This window comes from Austrofundulus limnaeus, unplaced genomic scaffold (assembly GCF_001266775.1).
Source record: "Austrofundulus limnaeus strain Quisiro unplaced genomic scaffold, Austrofundulus_limnaeus-1.0 Scaffold215, whole genome shotgun sequence".
Taxonomy (NCBI): Eukaryota; Metazoa; Chordata; class Actinopteri; order Cyprinodontiformes; family Rivulidae; genus Austrofundulus; species Austrofundulus limnaeus.
Window position 1 is genome coordinate 23,229 of NW_013952617.1, and position 4,383 is coordinate 27,611.

At 36.1% G+C, this 4,383-nt stretch overlaps 1 protein-coding gene across 2 annotated transcripts in view; it reads left to right on the forward strand.

The window, feature by feature from the left end:
* The first annotated feature begins 2,728 nt into the window (after positions 1-2,728).
* bhlha15 (basic helix-loop-helix family, member a15) overlaps positions 2,729-4,383 on the forward strand; it is a 3,421-nt gene continuing 1,766 nt past the window's right edge. Inside the window, exon 1 of one of the 2 annotated variants that reach the window (XM_014019265.1) lies at positions 2,729-3,216. The gene's annotated coding sequence lies outside the window, so the exon portion shown is untranslated. The remainder of the gene's footprint in view (positions 3,217-4,383) is intronic. The other variant, XM_014019264.1, reaches the window with a different exon arrangement.

A 4,383-nucleotide genomic window follows, 5' to 3' on the forward strand; every position in this document is an offset into this window, starting at 1 on the left:
TACAGGAGGCGTCTTGAAACTGTCATTGACAACAAAGGCTTTTGTACAAAGTATTAGATAAATTTCAGTAAGTTTTTTCATTAATTTTTTCCTTGTGCCATTCCACATTATTACAAATAACTTAATTTCTGGACATTTATGGTTTGATTTCTTTGTATGTATGGATCACTTGGGTTGTTACCAACATCTGGTGAAAATTTCATGTCATTAACACCTCTAGTAATATATTTACTGAGAAAAATGGTGACGTGATCAATACTTATTTTACCCGCAGTATATTTTATCATAAGAACTGTAATTGTTAAATGTGATTTTTGATTAAGTTGATGATTCTATATTCATAGTTACATGCCTGGTAACAAATACAACACATATTTGTACTTTTAAAATCATTAGGAGGTGTTTAGTTGTTTGTGGGCATGGCTTTGACCAAAATGATAGGGACCCCCTCCCGACTGTTGACGTAATTAATAKAGGTGGAGTCATGCCCTGAAGCTTATTATAAAACTCTTTTTATTTCCTGATTCAGTCTGATTTCCTGATACATTAAACCGGACATCAGCAGAGCGCTCTTGGTTTTGTATGGCCATTCTTTAAGACTCTCTCAATGCATTTGAACAATTTCTGTACGTTTTTTTCACACATCCTGGTAACGAACACGAAATATCATTCATATTTCTTTCAATTATATGTTTGGAGTCAATGTCTGTTAGCAAAATATCAGATAAACCACTGCACAGATTTTAATGAAACATTCAAGAAATAGTCGTTAGCTTTACGCCTATAGCTGATTAAGTTTTAAAGCCAATTCAGTTCAAGATGGTTTCTTCAGCCAGGTGAAACTGGAAAACCTCAAATGGTTTTTAATTCAGAGATTTTTTACAAATGTAGTGATAGAAAGTGTCGTGAGAGTCATTCCCAACACATGCTCCAAGTGCTGCACTTCGGACAAGATCTTTGAATGAAACTTTGGCAATTAACCATTGAAGAAATTCCTGCTTGCCTGTTAGCGAAATATCTCAAGGAGCACTGGAGGGATTTTAACAGAACTCTCAGGAAGGAATCAACACACGTGACCCTACAGCTGATTAACTTTTAGAGTCAGTACAATTCAATATTAGCCAAGACAAAAATAATTGTAAGTCAGCTGTTTTTACAGATATTGAGCTAAAATTGGATATGGTAATATCCAATCAGTTTCAGTCACATGGAGGCAGTGCTTAAAAGCCTGAATTTTGCCTGAAACTCTCAGACTGAAGAAGTCTCTTGGAGAAGAGACGAAACGTTTCATTAGAGAAGAACCCGTCCAGAAGACCTATACAATTTTTTTCTTTTTGATTTTTTACCTGGATTACTGAGATGCATCAGGACCATATGGTAATAGCTGAGAGTCAGTCTCAAATTACACATGCACATTTTTTTTCTTATAGCAACATCCTGAATATTAAACTTGGTTAGGTCTACAGTTACTTTACATGAGCTCTTAGTCTGAGCACAGCCTGGTTTGAAGGCTGCTTTGTTAATTCTGAAGCTGCCGGTGCTGTTTGGTGGGTGGATGTGTCTGAGAAAACACACAGAGACTATTCACACAGGGTGGAGTTACAGCAGGTTGCCCCACCCTAAAGAAATAAAGAACCATCAACTCATTTCAGCTGATTGTTCTTATTTCATTAAAACATTTAAGATTTTGCTACACATTGGAAACACATCACTTTGTTGTTGATTGATCTTCAGAGTGTGTCTAATTTTGTCTCCAGGAGGTTAAAGAGACTCTGTTGAAGCAACAGATTCTGCCCTGAAATGACACCTCCCAGTTTGTGCAGCCGAGTTATCTCCAGGTAATAATCCCAGCGGCCATCAGCTGCAGGAGCAACGTGCTGGGTGGGATTAGCAGCTCACACGTCTACGCAGAGGAGTCGGGTCTTTATTTTTACAGAGATGAAGCACTTTGTCTGCTGTGTTTGCTCGCTTCTTCTGCGGTTTTAGAGCGAGCACCAGTTTGCGTTTGTCTCCTGTTACAGAAGTGATAAAATGCAGAACGTTGGCTGTTTGTTTGGCAAAAAAAGTAAACATTGTGACAGAAACTAGGATAACTGTCTGGGCTAACGTGTTGGCAGTGAGATAAAAAGATAACAAAATGGAGAATGAGCTATAAGAAGAATATAATATATACTTTAGTATGTTTACAATGAAGCAAATCTTGAAGTAATTGTGAGCAAGATTGATCAAATAGCTTAAATAGTGTTTCTGACTTTTTGCATTTTCACATTAAATTTGCTTAAGATAAAATGTTCAGATCCCTGTTAATTTTTATTTCATTAGAGTTAATCATGCAGTTCTCATTTTTATGGAAATGCGTAGCTGATGACACTGACAACATTGTAAAATTGGACGTTTAATTTAAAAATGTTGGGGAACTGCAATGAAATAAATAACAAATCTTAATGAAAACGACATTTGTTTTGTTTCTAATTTACATTAAAAGTGTGTTAATCGCCGAGTCAAATTTAGCCCTTTTTTTATTCTGAAAAAAAGGAATTTACACATAAAGTTGAGTTACTTATATCAGTTTTAGGTATTTCAAAATTTGGCCTTTTGATTAGTGATCTTATTGTGCTGTCAGGTAATAAAATCAGCAGAAAAGTAAAAAATAAATAATGAAAAGGCCAGTTCTCCAACTTTCACATTACAAGACACTTCAAAGAGCTAATAAATAAATAAATAAATAAATAAATAAATAAATAAATAAATAAATAAATAAATAAGCTAATAGAAAGTTGGTTCTTTATCAAATCTGAGCTTAATTTACAGATTTCAGTGCAGTGAGTAACATATAAACCTCACATTTACTATTTTAATGTGACGTTTAGATGAAACGTTTAGCCTGAGCAGAACCTTTAACTGAGCCAGGTTCTGAATTAAACACTTATAAATCCTACCTGACATGTTGGTAACAGAAATAAAAAACTAAATACTCATTTCAAAGCGATATGTCTTCCTTTTGTTGATGGGTTTGAGCTCAGTAGCAGCAGCAGGGGGGCGGAGCCTGGCTGAGTGACCTGCCCCCTGATTGGCTGAGCAGCGCGACGTGTACGTCAGTCTGCAGCAGGTAGAGCCACATGTGGCACATCTTCAGCCCCCGCAGCTGAAACCTCTCTCCAGCGGTGCTGATGACCGGATACCTGTTTCTGTGAGCGGTCTGTCGAACTTCCCACGGTGAGTTTGTATTTATTAAACCCCTCTTCACTTTTCAACCCACTTTTTTTTTGTAGACCAGCTTGTTTTTGTCATTCATCGGTGCTGCTATTGTGACTCATATCTGTCCCATCACTACAGTTAGCCTGATTAAAAGTCAGGTTGTAGGGAAATTTTTTTTATTGTGCTGTAATCTATGCAAAACTTTCTTAAAACCGGTTAGATTTTCCAAAATGCTTGTGAATGCTCAAATATGTTGCAGAATATGTTTTATTTATGAACAGGAAGTTTATAAGGTTTTTTTTTTTATTGTTGTTGTTGTTGTTGTCGTTTTTTGGCAATAACTGAGGAAAGTTAGTGCTATTTCTGTCTGCTTTTGTGAGCTTAACCTTGACTTTATCTCAGAAATGAGGCGATAAGAGGCAAACATCATGGAATTTTCACACCACAACATCAGATACAAGAGGAATATTAAATAAATAAATTCATCATATTTTAGTCTGACTTAGTTTTGTGCACTTTTAGCCATTTATCTATCAAAATGTTCAGCTCATTCAGGAGACAGCTGCTGTGAATTGTGTTTTTGAAACTTTTACTTTATTAAATTCTCCCCCAGTAAAAATACATGACGTTATTTTCAATTTCTTCAAAACCATTGAAAACTCTTTAAAATCTTCATCAACAAACTTGCTGTTTTTGTCTTTTTATTCTACTTTAGTTACCTTTCTGCACCTCTTAGCTTTAGTTACTATTTTACTACTTTAGCGAGACTTTTATGCAGTCATTTTTATCTAGTAATCTTCCCTGCTAGTCTTTGCTACATTAAGCTTACAGCTGGTTTTTGCTACTTTTGGCTTGCCTTTTTCAAACTAGTCCTTTGCTACTTATGTCTAGCTATATTTTCGTTATTTTTGGCTAGCCTAATGCTACTTTTTGGCCATCATTTTCTACTTTTTATTGAGACCTATGCTACTTATAGCTCCTAGCTATCTTTTTGCTACGTTTGGCTAATCATTTACCTTTTTAGCTTATAGATAAACATTTGCTAAATTTTGCTTATACATTTCGACTGTGTCCAAAACGACAGGCCGGATCCTCCGGAGGACCCAGACTCCCTGGTCTCGGCGGGCCGGGTCCTTGGTAGACCGGGAAGACCGGAAAAAAAGAGGCTGTGAATTTGGACGGTCT